Here is a 23939-nt window from a genome sequence, read left to right on the forward strand (position 1 = left end):
TGAAGCAGGAGAATCGCTTGAACCCAGGAATTCAAGGCTGCAGTGAGCTATGATCACTGCACTCCAGCGGGGATGACAGAGTGAGACCCTATCTAAATATTATAATAATAATAGTAATAATAATAATAGTGCCTTCTCCCAATGCGTTCTTGCGAGGGTTAAATAAGTTAATAGGCGTGAAGCCCTGGCATGTGGCATGCAGTAAGTGCTCCATAGGTGCCCGGGGTTACTGTGTTGTTCTCGTCATCATCACCGGCTTTCTCTCCGGCTGAGCAAGGGCGGGCGGGGATGGCTGGAGGCTGGGAGAGGGTAAGCACTCCACGAGCCTTGCATCCTCGCCCGGCCCGGCAGCTCCCTTCCAGGCCCCAAGCCTCTCCTCCTCCTCCTCTGCCTTCCCCTTCACTCTCAGCACGACCCAGCCTCCCACTTCACACAGAGAGGAGGAACATCAGGAGAGAACTTCCTGGCCTCCCACCCAGCCCCAAACGGAGCTCCATCTGCACCGTCCTCTCAGCTGGCTGGGGAGGAAGGAGCCCTCCCCTCCCCGCCCTGCAGCCTGCTCCCATCCCTGTCTCCCCAGCCTCCTGCCTCCCTCCATTCATGAACCAGCTCATCTCCCTGTCAGCATTTTTTTTTTAAGACAGGGTCTTGCTCTGTCACCCAGGCTGGAGTGCAGTGGCATGATCTCAGTTCACTGCAACTTCTGCGTCCCGGACTCTGGCAATCTTCCCATCTCAGCCTCCTGAGTAGCTGGGACCGCAAGGTGTGCGCCATCACACCTGGCTAATTTTTGTATTTTTTTGTAGAGATGGGGTTTCAACATGTTGCCCAGGCTGGTCTTGAACTCCTGACCTCAAGCAATCCTCCAAAGTGTTGAGATTACAGGTGTGAGCCACCGCATCCAGCTTCCCATTGTTTTTTTAATTTAATTTTTTAAAAACAGGGTCTCGCTCCGTTGCCCAGGCTGGAGTGCAGTGGTGCCCACATGGCTCACTGAAGCCTCCAGCTCCTGGGTTCAAGCAATCCTCCCACCTCAGCCTCTTGAGTAAGTAGGACCAAAGGCATGTGCCACAAAGCCCAGATAAAGTTTTTCATATTTATTTTATTTTATTTTATTTTATTTTATTTTGAGACAGAGTTTTTTTTTTTTGTTTGTTTGTTTTTTTTGAGACGGAGTCTTGCTCTGTCGCCCAGGCTGGAGTGCAGTGGCGCAATCTCGGCTCACTGCAAGCTCCGCCTCCCGGGCCAACGCCATTCTCCTGCCTCAGCCTCCCGAGTAGCTGGGACCACAGGTGCCCGCCACCACACCCGGCTAATTTTTTGTATTTTTAGTAGAGACGGGGTTTCACCGTGTTAGCCAGGATGGTCTTGATCTCCTGACCTTGTGATCCGCCCGCCTCAGCCTCCCAAAGTGCTGGGATTACAGGCGTGAGCCACCGCACCCGGCCGAGACAGAGTTTTATTCTTGTTGCCTGGCGCGATCTTGGCTCACCGCAACCTCCACCTTCCGGGTTCAAGCGATTCTCCTGCCTCAGCCGCTCGAGTAGCTGCGATTACAGGCATGCGCCACCACGCCCAGCTAATTTTTGTATTTTTAGTAGAGATGGGGTTTCTCTATGTTGGTCAGGCTGATCTCGAACTCCCCACCTCAGGTGATCAGCCCGTCTTGGCCTCCCAAAGTGCTGGGATTATAGGCGTGAGCCACTGCGCCAGGCCCACATTTTATTTTTTGTAGAGATGGGGTCTCACTATGTTGCCCAGGCTGATCTTGAACTCCTGGGCTCAAGCAATCCTCCTGGCTTGGCCTCCTAAAGTGCTGGGATTACAAGCCTGTGCCACTGTACCCGGCCTCCTCACCTCTGTTCCAACAGGACCTTCCTATCTAGCAACTGTCTTTTCTTTCCTAGCTCATTTCCACTTAAACATGTGCCCTGGCCTCGCCCATTCCACAGTCCCCTCCACCAGAGGTAGGAACGGTGCCAGGCCCGGAGAACCCAGTCCCGCATGCCCTTCTTCTCTACCCTAGCGTGCTCACCCAAACGCAGACATGCCACTTGCCACCATGTCTCCACGCCGTCCCAGCTCTGGGCTGGACAGCACTGGGTCTTTCCCACAGCCACCAACTGGGCTTACATGGGGCGACATCTCCGCGTGATTGTCTTTCCCTGGTCTCAGGCTTGGAAAAAATCTCCTCTTCCAACCCCTGTGAAATGTCCACCCACCACCTGGGTGATGAGGCTTCCGAGTTAGAAAACTGAGGCGACCGCTGCAACACCAGCAGGGTGAGGCAAGGCTGCTTCTGTGCAGGCCTCCCTGGGGCCAGCGCGTCCTTGGGCCCTTTCTGTGTGGACTGCGGGCCTGTCCCCCAGGGGCTCTGATGAGCACGCAGCCCTCTTTGCCTCAAACTCCTCCCCACGCCCACCAGGGAGACGCTGGGCTGCTCCCCTGACCTACTTTTCCTGATGCTTGTGGAGTCCCCAAGGGCTGCTGAGGTGGGCGGTCCACGTGCGTACAGCACACGCGTCCACACGTGTGCAATCCTCCCGCCTTGGGCTTTGGCCCTGCAAGGCTACCTCAGGCTGTTCTGTGTCCCCTGGGAGCTTAATTGGTGGCCACCAGTGGCTACAAGCTCTCCTTCCCTCCCACACCCAGGGACGGGATGCTTGGCTCATCTCTGCCCTCTGGGGTGTCTGCCTCAGAGTTGCCCTGGGAAGGGCTGGGCTGGATCAGGAACACAGACCAGTGGGCTCAGTTTGGGCCCCACGTGTGCCCCCCACTGTCAGGTTCAGCCCATGCTCTGACCACTACCCCACACTGACTCTCTATGGCTTTATTTAATGAACTTATTTACTTTAATTTTTTTTTTGAAACAGGATCTTGCTCTGTTGCCCAGGCTAGAGTGCAGATCATGGCTCACTGTAGCCTTGAACTCCTGGGCTCAAGGAGTTCTCCCAGCTCAGCCTTGTGAGCAGGTGTGCGTCATGGTGCACAGCTAATTTTTTATTTTTTGTGTTTAGATGGGGTCTTGCTATGTTGCCCAGTCTGCTTTTAAACTCCTAGCCTCAAGCGACGCTCCTGCCAAGCCACCGCCCCTGGCCTCTCTAAGGCTTTAGTGTCCTCTATCCTATCTTCTTGATTCCTGAACAGTCTCGCCTGCCTGTTCCACCTCCCTGCCGTGCCTCCTCATCCCCAGGTCTCACTCCTCCAGGAAAACTTCCCTGCTGCCCTCACACGTGCTGACTCCTGCCTCTGCTGAACCGCAAGATTCACAGGGGCTGCCTGTTCCTCTCTCAGGGCCCCTGTTGAATACCTCAGCTGTGTCCCCGTCTGCTCCACCAACAATCCAAGAGCTCCCCAGGGGCAGGGGCTGGATCGGGTTCACCCCTCTCCTGCATCCCTTTCCTGGGTCATAGGGCTCAGCTTTGGGGGTCCCCCTACCGTCCCCTCCCTCCTCCTTTTCTTTCTACACTTCCCTCTCCCTTCAGGCCTTTTCTCCGCAAGGTGTCAGCAGGAGACAAGGAATTAATCCACGAGCCCATCCCTGCCTCTGCGTCATCCGCCAGGTACATGCTGCCTCTGACCCAGTTCCAACGCACGTGGCTTCAGAGGCACAGGGGGAGCAATGGACCTTGAGACTTGGCCTTGATCCTAATGTGCGCCACTTTTTTGCTGGGTGACCTTGAGCAAGTCACACCACTGCTCTGGGCCTTTGTTTTCTCATCCCTACAATGAAGAAATAAAATAACAACAACAATAATAATGGCACCAACATTCACACAGGACTTACCACCTGCCTGGCCGTTCTCAGGACTAATGCACTTAATCCTCACAAATATGAGGTAGGCATTATTGTTAGCTCCACTTAAAAAAAAAAAAAAAAAAGGCTGGGCGCGGTGGCTCACGCCTGTAATCCCAGCACTTTGGGAGGCCGAGGCAGGCGGATCATGAAGTCAGGAGCTCGAGACCATCCTGGCAAACACGGCGAAACTCCATCTCTACTAAAAATACAAAAAAAAAAATTAGCCAGGTGTGGTGGCAGGTGCCTGTAGTCTCAGCTTCTCAGGAGGCTGAGGCAGGAGAATGGCGTGAACCCGGGAGGCGGCGGAGCTTGCAGTGAGTGGAGATCGCGCCACTGCATTCCAGTCTGGGCGACAGAGCGAGGCTCCATCTCAGGAAAAAAAAAAAAAAAAAATAGAGACAGGGTCTCGCTATGCTGTCCTGGCTGGTCTCCAATTCTTGGCCTCAAGCAATCCTCCCGCCTTGGCCTCTCAAAGTGCTGGGATTACAGATGTGAGCTGCGGCACCGGCTTTTGAGATGAGGAAACAGGCACAGAGACTAGATAACTTGCCCAAGGTCACACAGCTAGCATTGGTATTGGTTCCAAAGCTGGTACCTTTCACTCCGGTGCTTTCCCAAGGCAGGATGTTGGGAACATCGCAGCCAGATTTCCACAGCCAGGTGGGGAAACTGAGGCCCAGAAGAGGGCTGAGTCTCAGTGGGAACTCAACCCTCAAAGTATTTCGTCATTGGTCATCCCTGCCTCCACTTGCAGGAGCAGCTGTGGATGTGATGGCTGTGAACTTGCCAGCACCAGGCAGCGGAGGCCTCTCTGACCTCTGTTCATGCCAGGCAGTCAGCGCCGCATCCACCCACACTCAAGAGGGTGGAGGAAGGGTGCACACATCTCACGCCTCAAGGGTGTGTCCTCACTGGCCCCAAGGGAGGCCTCCATCTGCCATCTGTGTTGCCCAGGGTGGGTGGGGGTCCCCCCCGACTTCATGGCAGTAGTCATGGCTCTGCCACATGCTGGGAGGGCCACCGTGGTGGGGGAGGGTTTCCCAAGCAAGAAGCAAGACTGAACCGCCCACCACTTCCTGCTGGCGGTCGGCAAGTGCTGGCACCACCTTATGAAACGACACCCAACTCATCGTCTGGCTCAGGCCTACTTTGGAGTCCTTGTTGCTCTCCCCCCCAACACACATACACAGACGCACAAGCATCCACACAGACACGCATGCACACATGCACGCACACACAGAAACACATGTACACACAGACCTACATGGTGTGGCCAACTGGGAAAAATTTCATTCACTGAGTCCTCGTAAAACCCCTGAGAAGGGGGGAGTGCTTTCTATTATTTTATTTTTTAAAGCATTTGCATTTGCTTGAGGTGAGGTTTCCCCATTTTGTCGAGGCTGGTCTTGAACCCCCGGGTTCAAATGATCCTCCTGCGTCAGCCTCCCGAGTAGCTAGCACCACAGGTGTGCACCACCACGTCCAGCCTGAATTCTTATTTTGAAAAAACAGCTTAATTGAGGTATAACTTATATACCACCTAACTTGCCCATGGAGTGAACAATTGAATGGTTTGAGTAAACGCACAGGGCTGTGCAGTTGTCACCACAACCGAGTGATGCCTTCGATTTAACAGACAACAAAAGAGGCCCAAGAGGTGGATGATTTGCCCATAGTTATGACACAGACAGTCAACTGTCCCTCAGCAATGCGTGTGTCCTTTCCTATACTACAAAGTCGGGCTGGAGAGTGGCCATCCAGCAGGGAACCACGTTTCTCGGCCTCCCTTGCATCCAGGCCGGCCATGTGACTGGCTCGCCACAGGAGTGTGCACAGAAGTGGTATGTGTGTCGCTGTAAGCCTGGGGCTTCAAAGGCTCAGGGAAGGTTTATCTGTGCTCTCTTCTTCCACAGTGGTTTGATGCAGAGGACTCTAAAACCCCAGAAGATGGTGGAGCTGCAAGACAGGAGGCACCTGGGTCTCCAGGTCACTGTGTGAAAGCCTCCTGCTGTGGAGGATTGCCCATCTGCATTGTTGTGGGAGTCACTGGGAAACCTCGATCATGTTCGGCTGCTGGGGTCTGGGGGCTTGTTTGTTACAGCAGCTGGCACTACCCCAGTTCAAGGGTTATGCAGCAAGTAAGCAGAAGAGCTCAGATCTGGGGCTGCGAGTGATGGAACCTGTAGTCCTACCACTTTGGGAGGCCAAGGTGGGAGGATTGCTTGAGGTTAGGAGTTCGAGGCTGCAGTGAGACATGATCACACCACTGTATTCCAGCCTGGACAACAGAGTGAGGACCCCATCTCTATCAATTAAAAACAAAACAAAACACACACACACACACACACACACACACACCCCCCAAAGATGCCAGGCATGATAGCTTGTGCCTGTAATCCCAGCAGTTGGATTGGGAGGCCAAGGCAGCTGGATTGCTTGAACCTAGGAGTTCAAGACCATCTGGGTAACATAGCAAGACCTCCATCTCTATCTACAAAGAAACAAAAAAATTAGCTGGGTGTGGTGGCACACACCTGTAGTCCCAGATACTTGGGAGGCTGAGGTGAAAGGATCACTTAAGCCTGGGAGGTCTCAACAGAGTGAGACCTTGTCTTGGAAAAAAAAAAAAAAAAAAAAAAGGGCCAGGCATGGTGGCTCATACCTGTAATCCCAGCACTTTGGGAAGCTGAGGCAGGCAGATCACTTCAGGTCAGGAGTTTGAGACCAGCCTGGACAACATGGTGAAACCCCGTCTCTACTAAAAATACAAAAATTAGCCAGGCGTGGTGGTGGGCGCCTGTAATCCCAGATACTTAAGAGGGCTGAGACAGGAGAATCGCTTGAACTCGGGAGGCGGAAGTTGCAGTGAGCCAAGATGGTGCCACTGCACTCCAGCTTGGGTGACAGAGCGAGACTCTGTCTCAAAACAAACAAACCAGAGAGTTTAGATTTGAACCTTAGCGTGTTCAGCTGCCTGGAATGTGGCCAGAGGAGGTTAACCAGGATGGTGACAACACTGGGCACTGAGTGACAAGGAACCAGTTACAGAAGTGGGTGGAGAGTGACTAGCCTGTAAAGAGAGGAGGGCCTGTTCCTATCCTGCTCTGTGGGAGAATAATTATGCTGGTAAATATTTGTTGAGCATTTACTATATGCCAGGCACTGTGCTAACCACTGTGGATTAAATCTACTACATAATAAGCCCAGCAACCCTGGGAGGTGGATGCTACCATCACTATCCCCATTTTACAGGAAGAGATACTATTATGGTTTGAATGTCCCCTCCAAAACTCATCTTGAAATTTATTTCCGGGCTGGGCGCGGTGGCTCAAGCCTGTAATCCCAGCACTTTGGCAGGCCGAGACGGGCGGATCACGAGGTCAGGAGATCGAGACCATCCTGGCTAACACGGTGAAACCCCCTCTCTACTAAAAAATACAAAAAACTAGCCGGGCGAGGTGGCGAGCGCCTGTAGTCCCAGCTACTCGGGAGGCTGAGGCAGGAGAATGGCGTAAACCCGGGAGGCGGAGCTTGTAGTGAGCTGAGATCCGGCCATTGCACTCCAGCCTGGGCGACAGAGCGAGACTCCGTCTCAAAAAAAAAAAAAAAAAGAAAAGAAATTTATTTCCTTCCTTCCTTCCTTCCATCTTTCCTTCTTTCTTTCTTTCTTTCTTGAGTCTCATCTATTGCCCAGGTTGGAGTGCAGTGGCATGATCTCGGCTCACTGCAACCTCCGTCTCCCGGGTTCAAGCGATTCTCCTGCCTCAGCCTCCTGAGTAGCTGGGACTATAGGCATGAGCCACCATGCCTGGCTAATTTTTGTATTTTTAGTAGAGATGGGTTTTCACCATGTTGGCCAGGTTGGTCTCGAACTGCTGACCTCATGATCTGCCTGCCTCAGCCTCCCAAAGTGCTGGGATTACAGACATGAGCCACTGCGCTAGCTTGAGGTGGGTGCTTTCAGAGGTGATTAGACCATGAGGGCTCTGTCCTTATTAATGAATTAATGCTGTTATGGCAGGAGTGGGTTCCCCATAAACGGATGTCTGGCCTCCTTTTGGTTGATCCCTCCCTTCCTCTCTCTCTTTCTTGCTCTTTTGCTGTGGGATGATGTGGCACGGAGGCCCTCACCAGATGCTGGTGCCTTGATCTTGGACTTCCCAGCCTCCAGAGCCGTAAGAAATAAATTTCCATTCATTATGAATTGCCCTGTCTGGGGTATTCTGTTATACTGAGGTGCGGATGGGCTGAGTAACTTGCCTAAGAGCTCATGATTAGCAGTGCTGGGATTTGAACTCAGGCTTTTGGGCTTCAGATCCCATGCTCACATACACTGTGTTTTGCAAGGCTCCGAAGGCTGACCCAGGCAGACATCGACTCATAGTAAGAAGACGCAGGAAGGAAGTGCGCTCTGCTCACTGGGAATGGAGAAGCGAGGCTGGATGCTCATCTGCTGGGGACTCCGTTGGGGGTCGAGATTGCACCAAGCGATGCCACACAGGCCTTTCTGACTCTCACACTGGGTTCCCAAGAGATTCTCTGTCCCTACGCCCAGGTCCTCTCCCTCAGGCCGCTGGACTTGTGCTGTACCCCTAGCATGGACAGACTCCAAGGGTATCCTTAACAAGATGCTGGCCTGGAAGGAAGGCATGGACAGGAGGACTGTTCTTGGGTGGGTCACCTCACTTCTAGGTTAGTGTTACTATTAAAAGCCCCTGTGAAGAAAGCAGCCATATGGTGGAACTTCAGGCCCTGAGCACCTCTGACCTCTCTCACCTGCTTCACTTTGCTTCTCTGTAAGGCAAGGGGGCCAGAGCTGAATTCCCTTAGCCTGCAGAACCGAGCCCACTCTGCACCTCCATATGACCCCTCACCTGCCTCTAGGTTTCTCCCCGCCAGATCTTTCTTTCTTTCTTTTTTTGGAGATGGAGTTTCGCTCTTGTCGCCCAGGCTGGAGTGCAATGGCGCATCTCAGCTCACTGTAACCTCCACCTCCCAGGTTCAAGTGCTTCTTGTGTCTCAGCTTCCCAAGTAGCTGGGATTACAGGTGTGTGCTACCATACCTGGCTAATTTTGTATTTTTAGTAGAGACAGGGTTTCACCATGTTGGTCAGGCTGGTCTCAAACTTCCGCCTGCCTCGGTCTCCCAAAGTGCTGGGATTACAGGCGTGAGCTACCGCACCTGGCCCCGATCTCTCTCTCTTTCTCTCTCTCTCTCTTTTTTTTTTAGAGTCTTGCTCTGTTGTCCAGGCTGGAGTGCAGTGGTGCAATCTTGGTTTACTGCAACCTCTGCCTCCTGGGTTCAAGCGATTCTCCTGCCTCAGCCTCCCGAGTAGCTGAGATTACAGGTGCCTGCCACCATGCCTGGCTAATTTTTGTATTTTAGCAGAGACCATGTTTCAACATGTTTCACCATGTTGGCCAGGCTGGTCTTGAACTCCTGACCTCAAGTGATCTACCCCCCTCAGCCTCCCAAAGTGCTGGGATTACAGGCGTGAGCTACCGTGCCCAGCCCTGATCTTTCTTATATACACAGTCAGATAAACTGTCTTAAAACCAGATTTGACCCAATCTTTGCCTTGCTTACATATTTTCAGTGGATTCTTGAATGGGCATGTGGTGTTTTCTGTTCCACATCAGTTTCCCTTCCTTGCAGTAATGGCCCTCTCTCTGCCCATGAAGTTTAGAAGGGATGTCTCCTGCATGCTTTTGCAGGGAGGGCCTGGCCAATCAGCAGATCGATCCCATCTGCCAGGTCACTGTGACTTGTTCAGAGATGAACAAGTGACCAAAGGTGACCCACCGAGATCTAGCCCTAGGACTGTTGGTGCAGCCATCAGGAAAGAGGGACCCTCTCACCCTGGGCTGCAAAGCTGCAGGACACAGCTGTGCCGCTTCTGTGGGTTGGCTTTTCCATCATGGGGGAAGGGGAGAGCCCACTTGAGAATAAAGCAACGAAGATATAAGCAGAGAGGAGAGAAAGGTGGAGAGATTTCCGATGACTTTGAGTTCTGGGGCCAAGCATGCCTAAAGCCAATTATACTCTTGAACATTTGTTTCATGAATCAATATACTTCCTTCTTGGCTTAATTCAGCTAGTTTGAGTTGAGTTTATGTAACTTGCAAGCTATTCGGGCTCAGGCACTGTGCGGGGTGTTGGCATGGGGTGCCTATGTTAGAGCAATGCAACAGACAAGTGGGAATGAGCCCACAAATCAGAGAGGCAGGTAAAATATGGACACACGTAACCATGAGGCCAGGGCAATGGTCAGGGCTCCAATATGTCCAAGCAGAGCCCTGGCAATGAGGATCAGGGTGGCTTCCTAAATCAGGAGGTGGCGCCTGAATAGGCCTTGAAGGGGATTAACAACCCAGCAAGAAACCCAAGAGCTCCTTGAAAGCAAGCCCTATGCCTTCATCATCTCACTATTCCCAGCACTTAGCCAGGGTGTGACAAATGCTGGGTGAATAATTCTCTACGTGTTTGGGAAATTGTAACTTTTTATATCTTGGCTTTCCTGAATGTGACCCTGTAGGCACATAGCTATTTTCCCAAGGGCCTGCACAAAGTATCATCAGTTCCATTTCACAGGCACAGAGACTGATGGCCAGAGGGGAACAGCGATTTGCCGAAAGTTACATAGGAAGTCAGTGGGCAGGGCTGGGCTAGAAGCCAGGGCATCGCAGGGCAACGTGCTGTCTCCCTCCAGCAGCCCCAGCCCCAGCCCCAGCACAGTGCAGTACAGATGGGGGTGGCTGTGAGTAACAGCGGCCGCTGTGAACAGAGAGGCTGGGGGTGCTAGAATAGGTTGATGATGCCAACAGGGAGGAAAGTGATGATAAATAGCTGACACTCACGGAACCCCTGTCATGTACCAAGTGCCTCATGTAAATGAACTCACCTAATCCCCACAATGTCCTATGACACAGAGACTATTATTAACCCCGATAGACAGATGTGGAAACTGAGGCACAGAGTGGTCATGTCACTTGTTCAAGATCATACATCCAATAGGTGGCAGAGCCAAGATTCAAATCCAGGAACCATCACTCCAGTGTCCAAAAGCTTAATCACTATGCTTCACTGTCTCTGAAATGACAGAGTAAAAATTACCATTTATTGGCTGGATGTGGTGGCTCACACCTGAAATCCCAGCACTTTGGGAGGCCAAGGCGGGTGGATCACTTGAGGTCAGGAGTTACAGACCAGCCTGGCCAGCATGGTGAAAACTCATCTCTACCAAAAGTACAAACATTAGCTGGGTGTGGTGGTGCGTGGCTATAATCCCAGGTACTCGGGAGGCTGAGGTGGGAGAATCACTTGAACCCGGGAGGTGGAGATTGTAGTGAGCCGGGATGGTGCCACTGCACCCCAGCCTGGGTAACATAGTGAGACTCCCTCTCAAGAAAAAAAAAATTACCATTTATTTTATCAGTGTGCTGAGGCTTTACATTGCTGCTGTCAATCAATCTTCATGGCAGCCCCATTTTACAGATAAGGACACTGAGGATCAGAGGGGTTAAGCAACTTGCCCAATGTCACTCAGCTCCTCAGTGGCAGAGCCAGAGACTGAACCCTGAACGTCCCCCTGCTCTGTCTCCCCTTCTCTATTCTCAGTCTCTGGTTCGCAGCACCTGTCTCTCTCCAGCTCCACTGTCTTCAGCACCGCAGGCGTGGACAGCACCCAGGCCTGTCCAGTATTAACTGCGAGGCTGGGGGAGGTTCCAGGAGGATAGGGAGCCAGGCACGGAGGAACGGCCGCAGAACTGGAACTAAGGCCCCCAGGGCTTGAAAGGCATATACAGATGTACTGCCATTCATTTAACCAAACTCTGAATGACAGACACTTGGGTCGTGACTAACCTTTTGCTATTACTATAAACAATCAGTAGCCTTGTACAGAAGTCATTTTGCCACGTGAGGTGAATCCGTATGATAAAGTCTAGAAACAGGCTTGCTAGGTTAAAGGGTGAGTGTGTTTGGAATTTCTGGAGAGTGCCCAACACCCCTCATCCCATCCCACAGAGCTGTGGCACTGAACCTCTCCCAGCCAAGTAGGAAGGGGCTGCTTCTTGGTGAAACACAGCAGCTGTCAGTAGCTCCCTCACCCTCTCTGGGCCTCGGTGTCACTTTGGGACATGGCCAGACAGTCCCAGGTAGTTAATATGCTACCTTGCAATGGGGGAAAATCGTGGGTGTGGTAGCTCATGCCTATAATCCCAGCACTTTAGGAGGCCAACAAGGGAGGATCACTTGAGCCCAGGAGTTTGAGACCAGCCTGGGCAACATGGTGAAATCCCATCTCTACAAAACTTTTTTTGAAAAGCAGGCAGGAGTGGTGGCATGTGCCTGTAGTTCCAGCTACTCAGGAGACTGAATGGGAGGATTTCTCGAACCCAGGAATTCGAGGCTGCAGTGAGCTATGATTGCACCACTGCACTCCAGTCTGGGTAACAGAGCAAGAACTTGTCTCAAAAAAAAAAAAAAAAAAAAAAAAAAAAAAAAAAGAAATGGTGAGAAGAACAGGTTTCTCATTTGTATTTGCATAAAATAACTCTAGAATCAACACTAGACATTAGCAAGGTGCTTAGCCACCTCAGCACCCAACCTGGTCACTCTCCACTCACTCCCACCTCTCTGAGCCATCATCAGTCACTTCTCAGCTACCACAGCAACCTACTAACTGGTCCCTGCCTCTATGCCCTCTCAACACAGCTGCCAGGGAGCATCCCCTTACTCCCAGGCTCAGCAGCCTCTACTGGCTCTCATTGTGTTCCAAAGCCCTTACCATGGCCCTCCATTTACTCTTTGGCCTATCTCTTCCTCATCTCCCTCCCTCTGCTCAATACGCTGGTCCCCCTACTGTTCCCTGAACATGCCAGCCCCCTATCTGGGGGCAAGTCCCTCTGCCTGGACAGATCTTCCCCTAGATATCCACAGCACGGCTCATTTCCTACAAGTTCTGTTCAAATGACACCTTCTCAACCAGGGTTACCCTACTGCACTCCCGACCCCCCATCCCCTGCTCTATTTTTTTCCTGGTAGGATGTATCACTTTCTCATGTATTATATAATGTACCAACTTCTGACATCTATTATGACTGTCTCTTTTCCTCACTAGAACTTAAGCAGCTGGAGGGCAGGGATTTTACTGTCTGGTCTTGTTCACTGCTGTATCCTCCTGCTGCTAACATGTGCCTGGAGTATAGAAGGCACTTAGTAAATATTTGTTGAATGAATGAATGAACCTCTGAGGAGAATGGCAGGAACTAGGTGAAAAGGGGTAGGGTAGGCATGAAAATTCCTACCAGGTACAATCCAGTTGGGTCTGGGGAGTAAAAAGAACCAGGAGATCAGACAGTGCCAGAGGAAAGTGCCAGGGAGGGGTTGCACCTGCCTGCCTACCTGCCTGGCACCCCCAGAGAAGGGCTAGAGAACAACTGCCCCCTGAATTCCCACAGCAGGCCAGTCTGTGCTCAGGAAGAGGGGGAGGAATCTGGGAGCCCCCTTCACACCCTACCCAAAGTGGAGGCCTCCCTCTGTGTCCTGAGGTGGGTATACCAGCCTGGCTCTCTGCCTTATAACACCTTCCCTGAAGGATGTCCCCGACCTTCGCCTTTGTTTACTCCAGTGCAGAAATCTGTTCACTTGTGGACTCTTCTATTCACTGCCAGAGGGTGGGGGGCACCAAGCCAGGCTAGTGAGGTGCTTGGAAAAATTTCGGCCTCTGCTGTTGGTCCCAGGGAGCCCTGGCCAGCCCCTCCTTCTCTCCAGTTATCCAGTGGGTGAAATGAGCTAAGCTGGTAGTTCTGCCTTCATGGAGCACCATGAGGCTCAGGACCTTCTCCCCTGAAAAATGTCCCATGTAGCACATGCATACTTCTACACACAACAGCAGGGATAGGGCTCCCGGGAGCCTACAAGCCTCTAGATAAGGCCTCTTCCTCCCCTTGGTCCTCAACACAAATACAGATGCCAGCAAGCATTCTATTTTGGCTCACAAGGAGAAGGAGGAGAATATTCTCAAATCCCCTCCTTGTCTTTCCTTCGGGGTATAAATCCTGGCTCCATCCCTTCTTAGCTGTGTGACCTTGGGCAGTTTGTGCCACCTGCCTAAGCCTCAGTTTGCCCATCAGTAAAATGGGGCTGGGAATGCTCATTTAACAGGATGGGGCACAAAGTGGGTGTCAGTTGCTAGTCAGAGGGGCCTGGACCTTGGATCTGTCACTGATTCTGCAGGTGAGCCTGGGGAAGGCCTTCCACTCACTGTGCCTTCATTTTCTGTTCTGTAGATGGAGGCCATTTGGCTCTGCTGAATCTCACCCCTGAATCCACTGGAGCCAGAAGGCACTGTGTGGATCAACTGACCCTGCTCCTCCACTTCCCACATGGGGAGCCTGGGAGGCAGAGTTCAGACTTTCCCGAGATCAAGCTGCAGACATTTGGACATTCTTCCTCACTGCCCTCCCCACCAGGGGCAGCCTGGGGTTCCCAGGGCTGTGAACTCCTGTTCGGCTCCGGCCTCTGCCTCAGCCTCCCCTCCCAGCTGGTGCACAGTCCGCCCCTTCTTGGGGCACATCTTTGGTGGCTATTAATAGCTTGTGACGCTGCCTTCCTGCAGCTGGTGCCCAGAGCTGGAACAGGCTCTCCAGCCTCTCCTGCTCTCCCCAGTGAGGCACTGTGGGAGGCAGGCGCCCTGGGTCCTATCCTTCTGGCTACTGGAGGGTGCGGGGCCTGGGGCAGCCCCTGGGGGTGTGGGATGAGCTGGGGAGGTCTTCCCAGCCTGGCTGCCTGGGTGAGGCAGGGGGCCCAGCACTCAGGGGTATTAACAGGATGGAGGATGCTGGGCACTGTGGGTGCCCACCACTGGCTGACAGGCAAGGGGACTGAGTTGAATGTCTACCAGTGGGCAAGTGGTGGTCTCTGGTGAGATGGCTGGGTGAGCAAAGGCCCCAGAAGAGATGGGCCCTTCTCCAGCTGCAGCCCTCACCTCCTTCGCCTCTCTGAGCTCCTACACTGGGATGGACCGAAGACAGCCCAGCCTAGGTGCCTGTGGTTCAGGTTCAGGCTTTCACCGCCACTGCTAGCCTGGAAGCTTTGGATCTGCCACTTACTGTCTCCATGGCCCCATTTCCCCATCCTCAGTAAAGTGAAATAATAAAATAACAGTGCGGGTTAGGGTATTATTAGTAATAGCCAACATTTATGAGCCACTGAAAGTATAAGCACTGTATATATATTGACTCATTTCAACCTCACGACAATTTCAGGAGAAGCTATTATTATTCCCCTTACGTCCTTTACAGCTCAGGAAACTGAGACTCTGAGATAGAAGCTTGGCTGGGCACAGTGGCTCACACCTGCAAGCCAAGCACTTTGGGAGGCTAATGCAGGCAGATGGCTTGAGCTTAGGAATTCAAGATGAGCCTGGGCAACATAGCAAGACCCCATTTCTATACAAAATTTTTAAAAAATGAGCCGAGCATGGTGGCATGAGCCTGTGGTCCTAGCTAGTCGAGAGGCTGAAGTGGGAGGATCACTTGAGCCTGGAAGGTCAAAAGTGCCATGAGCTGTGATGGCACCACTGCACTCCAGCCTGGGTAACAGAGTGAGATCCCATCTCAAAAAAAAAAAAAAAAAAAAAAAAGAAAGAAAAAGATAGGAAGCTTAAGTGATGTGTCCTGTGTCACACAGCTAAGAAGTCACGTAGAGATTATCTATCTGGCTCCAAAATATTCAATAAGTATTTGTTGGCTGGGCGCGGTGGCTCAAGCCTGTAATCCCAGCACTTTGGGAGGCCGAGACGGGCGGATCACGAGGTCAGGAGATCAAGACCATCTTGGCTAACACGGTGAAACCCCGTCTCTACTAAAAAATACAAAAAACTAGCCGGGCGAGGTGGCGGGCGCCTGTAGTCCCAGCTACTCGGGAGGCTGAGGCAGGAGAATGGCATAAACCCAGGAGGCGGAGCTTGCAGTGAGCTGAGATCCGGCCACTGCACTCCAGTCTGGGCGACAGAGCAAGACTCCGTCTCAAAAAAAAAAAAAAAAAAGTATTTGTTGAGCACCTACTATGTGCTTGGTACTATTTTTGGGTCTGAAATACATTCGTGAACCAAACAAACTGTCCTGCCCTCAAAGAGCTCATATTCTAGTTTGGAGGCACACAATGACCAAGATGAGCAGATGTGTGTCAGGCAGTGAGAAGTCCTCAAGGAACAGCAGAGCAGGGAAAGAGACAAGGGAATTGTGGGTGGGAGGCCAGCCCATGGAGAAGGCTGCACACACACGGGCACTGTGGTGGGCGGGCTCTCCTGGCAGAGGGCACTGTGTGGAGGCCTAGAGGTGGGACCTGCTATGTGCACAGGGATAAGGGAGTGAAGGGCAGGAGATGAGAGCACAGGTGAGAAGAGATGGCCGTTGTCATTCGGGGCCTCCGAAGCCATGGCGGGGACCTGGCTTCCACTCCAAGTGGGATGCACTCCAAACAAACCCTTTGGATGCAGGGCGGGATGCAGACCTGAACAAACCCTTCCTGAAGCCAGCCTAGCCTGGAAAAGTGAAAAGTGACTCAGAAACTCCAAGGCCAGCTGTGGCAGTGTTGCACACTGTCCTTGGAGTGGGGCTGAGGAGGGGGTGGGGAAGCTTAGAGGTTCTCAGGGAGGCCTGGGGCCAGAGCTGCAGATTCTTCCCTGGCAAAATTCTCACTGCCATGGCCCTGTGTGAGTGGAACCACAGGGCAGGAAATCTAGCCCTGGAGCCCAGGTGAGGTCCCATCAGGTCCATTTGACTGGCCTTGGCTTGTGGACCACGTGCGAATGGTATCAAGGGAGGCAGACTCTTCCCTAAATCCCAGCTACGGAACCCTGAGGAAACACCTTCACCCATACACCTCCAGTTTTCTCCATCTGTAAAGATGGGGCTAACTTTCCCTTTCTGCTCAGGGCTTTGAGCAGAAAACGAACAACAAACCCTTAATGGGTACTGGGTGCCATTCACGGCACTTTACGTTCATTCTTTGACTCCTCACAATGACCCTAAGAGGCAGGTACTAATATCATCCCCCTTTTTTATAGATGATGAACCTGAGTCACAGAGAGATTAAGCACCTTGTCCAAGGTCACACAGCTGCATCTAGGGATTGTGCTTTTTACCGCTAAGCTGGGTTATCTGCGGGCCCCATTGTGCCTCCTGGAGACACCTAGGGTCAGGGCTGGCAGGCACCTGAGCTCGCAAGGCGGAAAAGTCTCCTCTCTGCAAGGCCTTGAACCCTGGCTCAGAAAGTCACAAGTTATGCTCATGGATAGGTAAACCCCTTCCTGCTATGGTGGGGGGCCCAAACAGACCCAGAAAAGCTGCCCTGGAGGCAGTGGGGGCCCAGCACTGTGCAGCCGCTCTGGGCCCAGATCAGGAGGAAAAGGAGGATGGTCCCCTCCAGCCCCACCCCTGCCCCATCTCCCAGCCCCTTGGGGCCATCCCAAAGCCCAAAGGCAGTTGGAACATCCTCGGCCCCTCCTGTGGTTGCCTAAAGCCATGCCGGAAGGAGTGCTAGTGCAGTGCGAGGTCACAGCGGGTCCCCGGGCCTGGATCGGTTTATTTGCATACCCCAGCAGGGCAGGACAGAGCAAACGCTTAAGCAGCAGGCCCCGCTCAAGCTCTTCATCTGCAACAGATCCACTTAATCCTCACGACTTTAGGAAGTGGCAGCTATTATTATCTCCATTCTACGTCAAAGGAAACTGAGGCCCAGGAGATAACTGACCTGCCCAAGGTCACGCAGCCAGAGAATGGTGGAGGTGGGCTTCAAACCCAGGCACTCAGATGTCTGCTGGCTTCACACAAACCTTTGGTGGCCCACAGAGCTGGGTGCAAATCCTGACTCTGGGGTTAACACGGTGCTGTCCTCAGGGCTAAATGAGAAAACGCTGTCCAGCACTGGGCACTCGACACTAAGAGATGTTCCACTGCTTCCTCTCCAATTCTGATGTTACATGGTTTCCCAAGGTGGGGCTGAGCTGGACCTGTTCTCTCTCCAGGTGTGGCCAGGCAACGGTGGGGTGAAGGGAGGGTGGCTGGGGAGGAGACAGGACTTTAACTGGCCTTTCCAGGCCTAGCTGCCACCGCTTCCTGAGACCTGAAAGGGGGAGCAGAAAGGGGGGCAGGGGAGGGGTGGTTTGGGGAAGACTTTGGCCTGAGGCCCATCCTCCTGGGGCAGAAAGTCTCCAGGAAAGTCTCCAGCATAAGGCAGCAGGCGCCTCACGTGGAAAGTATAGGCTGAGAAGGAGGAGGGCTTTAACCACAAAACCACGCTCCCAGCCCTCAGGCAGAGTGCTAGGAGAGCCTCAGGGAGGGCCTCCACCCTCACCCACACCCGGGGCAGGGGCAAGCTCCATGGCACAATGCTATCCTGCCTCCCAGAGATCCCTTCCCTTTCTTGAGGACAGAGCCAGAAGCCTCTGCCTCCCTAGACTAGCTCCCAAGGAAGTGTAACTGTGGAGGCTCAGTCACCCACCTGCCGACGCCCCATTTAATAAGGGCCAATAGTTAGTGAGCACTTTTGATATGGGATACCCTGTCCTAGGTCCCTTTCATTCTTTAGCCTGTTTAATCCCCCTGATGATCCTGCAAGACAGTATTATTCCTGTTTTATAGACAAGGGCATTGAGGCCCAGAGAGGGTAAGTGCCTTGCTGAAGGTCACACAGCAGCACAGTGAGCTTCAGGTCCAGGCAGAGTCCAGAGCCTGAGCTCTCCACCATGGTGCTCTGGTATCTCCTTTGACCTCAGGCTGTTGGAGACCTGTGTTCAGAAAAAGGGTGCACTCCCTTCTAGAGCCATGCCCAGTGACAGGGGCCTGCTGCTGGCCCCCAGCCCAGCTACTCCACAACGCCCATCAGTTTCATTTCTGTTTAGGAAATGACAAATTTTTTTCTTTTTCTTTTGAGACGGACTCTCACTCTGTCACCCAGGCTGGAGTGCGTGCTGAAATCTCGGCTCACTGCAACCTCTGTCACCTGGGTTCAAGCAATTCTCCTGCCTCAGCCTCCCTAGTAGCTTGAATTACAGGCATATGCCACCGCGCCTGGCTAATTTTTTGTATTTTCAGTACAGACAGGGTTTCACCAAGTTGGCCAGGCTGGTCTTGAACTCCTGACCTCGAATGATCCCCGTGTCTCAGCCTCCCAAAGTGGTGGGATGACAGGTATGAGCCACTGCACCTGGCCAATATTTTTTAGTAACTCCTATATTTAGGCCCCCAGCTCTCCCGCCTGACCAAAACTTAGACCAACTTGGACTTAGTCTTAGAAAGTTAGAAGAAACTTACAGCTGCAAGAAGCTTTCATCCAATTCTCTGGTCAGAGGGGTGAATGGAACCCTGGACAGCAGTCCTGCCCCAAGAGTCCTGAGCAAGACCTGCACCTAGAACCCGGTCAGAAAAGGAAGGGAAGGACTCGAGTTTGCTGTCCCTGGGACATATGGGGCAAGTGGGACAGAGAAAACAGGTTTTTGGTTGCTGGATGTCACTAGTTTAGGGGTAAGGGTGCAAGACGGGATCAAGAGCGGAAAGTGGAACCAGGCTGGAGAAGTTCAGGCTCACTTCACCACGTAGCCCTTTAGACCCTGGATGGACACCGCTCTGTGCACCTTCTAATTTGACCATGGGGGTGGGAGGGAACACCAGTGAGTGCAGAATACATACAGACGAAGGTTGCCCACTGAACAGATTTTTTGGGCTGGGCGTGGTGGCTCATGCCTGTAATCCCAGCATTTTGTGAGGCTGAGGCAAGTGGATCACCTGAGGTCAGGTGTTCAAGACCAGCCTGGCCAACAGGGTGAAACCTCGTCTCTACCAAAAATACAAAAATTAGTTGGGTGTGGCCGGGTGCAGTGGCTTATGCCCGTAATCTCAGCACTCTGGGAGGCTGAGGCAGGTGGATCACGAAGTCAGGAGATCAAGACCAACCTGGCCAAGATGGTGAAACCCCATCTCTACTAAAAATACAAAAACTTAGCCAGGCATGGTGGCAGGTGCCTGTAATCCCAGCTACTCGGGAGGCTGAGGCAGAGAATTGCTTGAACCCAGGAGGTGGAGGTTGCAGTGAGCCGAGATAGCGCCATGACGCTCCAGCCTGGGCGACAAAGCGAGACTCTGTCTCAAAAAAAAAAAAAAAAAAAAAAAAAAAAAATTAATTGGGTGTGATGGCTGGGTCTTTAATCTCAGCTACTTAGAAGACTGAGTCAGGAGAATTGCTTGAACCCGGGGGACTGGAGGTTGCAGGGAGCTAAGATCTCACCATTGCACTCCAGTATAGGCGACAAGAGCGAAACTCTGTCTCACAAAAAAAAAAAAAGATTTTTCTGGGCCTGCAAACCCAGATGCCAGCTTCAGGGTCCAGGAGGTGGCCTAAGGGAGTGAATGGGCTGCCTGTGGGTAGACTGGAAGGCATGGGCCCTGTCTAAAGAAGGTGGTCATTCTCCCGCTGTGGCCTGGGGTTGCCACATCATCTGATTTTTCAAGAAGATCCAAAAATCAGCTTTTGAATGTGAAATTGCCTCCCTTCGACTTTTTTTTTTTTTTTTTTAGCACTCACAACAAAGGCAAACATGTAAAATACACTGGCCCAACAAAAATCGTCTATAGGCTGTATTTTACAGCACGTGCCCGACCATACGCTGGGCTCTGAATTAGACAATGCTGATGCAGTGTGGACAAGATAAACCTGGTTCCCGTCTCCTGGAGCCGAGTCTAGATGTGGAGAAAAACTCTCACTGCACATGTAGACACACGCCACTACCTCCAAGCCACCAAGCCACCAACCAATCAAATTCAGCTCTCTACTACATGCCAGCTCAGGTCAGCTCAAAAAGGGAGGTGGAGGCAGAAAACTGCTCCGGAGCCATCCTAGAGTGGGGCTTTTCAGGTCAGGGGAAGAGCACGTGACGGAGGGAGAGAATCAGAGGACACGGAGGAGATGGGCTAGGAGAGGTGGTTTAGGGCCAGGCTGCAGGAGCTATCACTGTCTGGACTCAGGGACTTGATTTTGGACTCCATGGGGAGCCACTGCAGGTTAGTGAGGAGGGGAGGTCTTGCTCCTTGTCCTCCTCTGGCCTCCTCATGATTTGCCCTGGTCACAGTGACTCAAATTTCTGCTCTTCAGCCTCCGGTTCCACTGCCTTGCCTGTGGGGTATGTGACAAAGCCCTGGGCTTCTGACAACCCCCACTGGGGGGAAATGAACTCCTTCAGCAATGGGTAGAGCAAACCTGGATGCTTCTCCTGCCCAATTCCATCTCCAACCGCCCTTCAAGCTGCAGAGAGGCTCCCTCTCTGTCATTTTCTCTGGGAAGTGCCACATGCTTGCCCAAGGTCACCCAGTCTTCAGGGCGCCTGGTTCCCCCACAGCCTGTGCTGAAGGTGGCTGCCTCAACTGTCCGGAAATCGGCAGGAGGGGCTGCCAGAGGTCTGCCCGCATCAAGCGCCCCCCACCCTCTTCTCTTGCTGGTCACACCCTCACCCTTGGGTCAGTGCCAGCAGCAGTTGGGGGTGGGGGCACTTCATGCTGGAAGGTGGGAGATGAGGACTCAGCCACCCAGGCTCAGGGCTCCCAAGGCTGTAGCAGGACAGGGATCAGGTGATTCAGGTGTGGGGTCAAGAATCTGTCAGCTGGACCTGGCCAGGTCCACCTCAACAGGCCCAATGGGAGGTACCCAGGGGTCTGATGATCAGGAGACATCAAGAAAGGAGATAGGAATGAAGTGGGGAAAAGGACCCCGACTCTAGTGCATGGTCCATCACAGACACTGGTGAAAGGTTTGTTGAATGAATAAGTGAAGGAACTATTGGCAGGGCTAGCCGTACCCTGGATCCCGCCTTCCCAAGCCTCAGTTTGTGCACCTATCAAACGGGTCCAGCATCACTGCTTGCCTGCAGAAGGCTCAGAGAGAAGAGATTGGGGAAACTCCTAGCAGCCCAGAGTGTGTTCCTTCCATGCAGTCCAGCTCCTTCTCAGGATCTCTGATTCAGGATTTCAGGGTACAATGTCCCCTAGGGCCTCTCAGCTTCCCCATATGCGGTAGAACCTGGGGTTCAGGACCTCACTGAGGGCCAGGCTGGGGTACCGCCGTGTATATCACCTGGAAAGCCACAGGGAGACTCTGGAATCGGCCCTTGGTTGTCTGGGATACACTGAGCCAGCCAATCCTTGGTTTAACCTGGGTGTTCTCCAGGTTAGGAGGGGAAGGGAAGGACTTGGGTTGCTGTCCCTGGGACAAATGGAAACAGAACGGTGCCCTGACCTGAAATGGCTTATTCATCTAGGCTACCTCTCCTCCCCAGAAACTAGCGCCTCGCTTTGGGGGATACAAACTCCTTCTCTGTCCCACAGGGAGTACAAAGTATGGTCTAGGTGAAGACCCCCAGTGTGGCCTGGGTCGGGCAGCCAAGTCACAGGGAAGATGCGACTCCCATCCATCCTCTCAAACACACCCCTTCCCTGCGCTCTCACAGACAAAGACACACACCCGAAGCCCCAGCCATCACCTAGGGCCACATAAGGCAGCGCCCCTCACCTGTGGGCTCCCCCAAATTTTCCCCTCCCGGAGGGGACTTCACTAGAAGCTCAGCTTGGCTGTGGGGGAGGGGTATACACACTTCAGGGACCTGGGGTCCAACCTCCAGGCTCGCAGCTTTTGGGGGGACTCTCTGCCCTCTTCCCCTCTCTTCATGGTACAACGGGCTCCACCACCACTCCCCCGTGGGGCCGGGGAACTGCGCCCGAGCCTCAAGACTAGGGAGTGGGGTGGGGGAAGGGAGAGGAGGAGGGGGCGGCTCCTCCAAGCGAGACACAAAGAGACGTCCTTCAGCCTCGGCTCCATGGCGACGCTGGGGAAGGGGGAGCGCGCAACCCGATACTTCCTTCCCCACCTGCAGGGCTATGGGGACCTCGGTGACCACTCACCTGCCGCCCCTCACCTGGGCCCGGCTTACCTGGGCTGGGGCCGCGGGGACGCCGCGGCAGGGGGCCTGGGCGCCGTCGCGGTCTTCGTCTGCCCGGCCCCGGGGGCTCAGGGCGCCACGACCATGGACTGGGGTGCAAGCGGTGCCGCCAGGGGCTCAGTCGCCCCAGTACTGAAGCTTTGGGGGGTCCCCGAGGCTTCTTGCTGGTGAGGGTGTCTCTTGCTGTCCCCGGCTGCCTAGATTTGGGATTTCTGTGTACCGGAGTTGGGGGGGATTGGGATCCCCTGATCTAGGGGCGTTCTGAGCTGGGTCTTCTTGTCTTGAGGTGTGGAGTTGTAATGACCGGATCTTGGGAGGGGGTTCCCGGCCTGGGGGGCACTGCGTTCTAGGTCTTGGGGGGCCCAGACTGAGGAGGGGGAGTTCTTGCGGTGCTATAGGGGGCTCGCTGTCTTCTAAATACCGAGGAAGTCTCCGCTTTCCCCGCAGGGGAGTCGCTCCGTGTCGGATCCAGGAGGGCCCCCCTCTTCCCCGAGGCTCGCCGGATCCTGAATGTGGAGGGGGGCTCCCCGCGCTCCTCGGCTGCGGGGGCTTTACTGGGTCCCGGCCACCGGCGGGCGCTGGGAGGAAGCCCCTCAGCCGCTGGGGGGCTCGGTCGCCACCGCTACGAGCAGCCCGGCCCTGCGCTCCCGGCCCCCGGCCTGACCCGGGCTCCGGCTGCGGCTCCGGCTCGCGCTCCGCCTGGTGCTCGGGCCCCGGCCCCGGCGCCCGCCCGGGCTGCGCTCCATCGCGGCATCGCGGCTCCGCCCTCCAGCCCGCGCGCACCTGCCCGCCCGGCCCGCGGCTCCGCCCTCCGGCTCGCGCGCCGCCGCCCGCCCCTTTGTCCGCCCCGCTCGGCGCGCGCCCTCGCGCCACCGCGCTCACCAGCCGCGCGCCCGCCCTCCCGCCGCGCGTCGCGGGGCGCAGATTCTCCCCGCGCGGCCCCACCACCCGCTTCCGGCCGCGCTGGGTCCTAGCGCCGGTGGCTCCCGAGCTGGCTCCCACCCCCCCAACCCACCCCCTGCCGTTTCTAGGTCAGAGCCCACGAGGGGGCGAGAACGAGGTTACAGAGGGCTCAGGGGAGTCTGAGAGGGTCACCTGGTCCAGCTTCCTGGCACTTGCGGGACCAGACTGCCCCAGACTGTCCC

At 54.0% G+C, this 23939-nt stretch overlaps 2 protein-coding genes across 4 annotated transcripts in view; both read right to left on the reverse strand.

The window, feature by feature from the left end:
* Positions 1-23939, reverse strand: part of TUFM (Tu translation elongation factor, mitochondrial) — a 250029-nt gene that overhangs the window by 225021 nt on the left and 1069 nt on the right. The window lies entirely within an intron of this gene.
* The window catches only part of SBK1 (SH3 domain binding kinase 1), a 63858-nt gene that overhangs the window by 6842 nt on the left and 33077 nt on the right, over positions 1-23939 (reverse strand). Inside the window, exons 1-2 of one of the 3 annotated variants that reach the window (XM_050773951.1) lie at positions 19124-19965; positions 17562-17871 (exon numbers count right to left, since the gene is read on the reverse strand). The exons of 1 other annotated variant lie outside the window; for it this stretch is intronic. The gene's annotated coding sequence lies outside the window, so the exon portion shown is untranslated. Of the gene's footprint in view, positions 1-17561; positions 17872-19123; positions 19966-22785; positions 23602-23939 lie in introns of those variants that run through there. One more of the 3 variants, XM_050773952.1, reaches the window with a different exon arrangement.

Source organism: Macaca thibetana, chromosome 20 (assembly GCF_024542745.1).
Source record: "Macaca thibetana thibetana isolate TM-01 chromosome 20, ASM2454274v1, whole genome shotgun sequence".
Taxonomy (NCBI): domain Eukaryota; kingdom Metazoa; phylum Chordata; class Mammalia; order Primates; family Cercopithecidae; genus Macaca; species Macaca thibetana.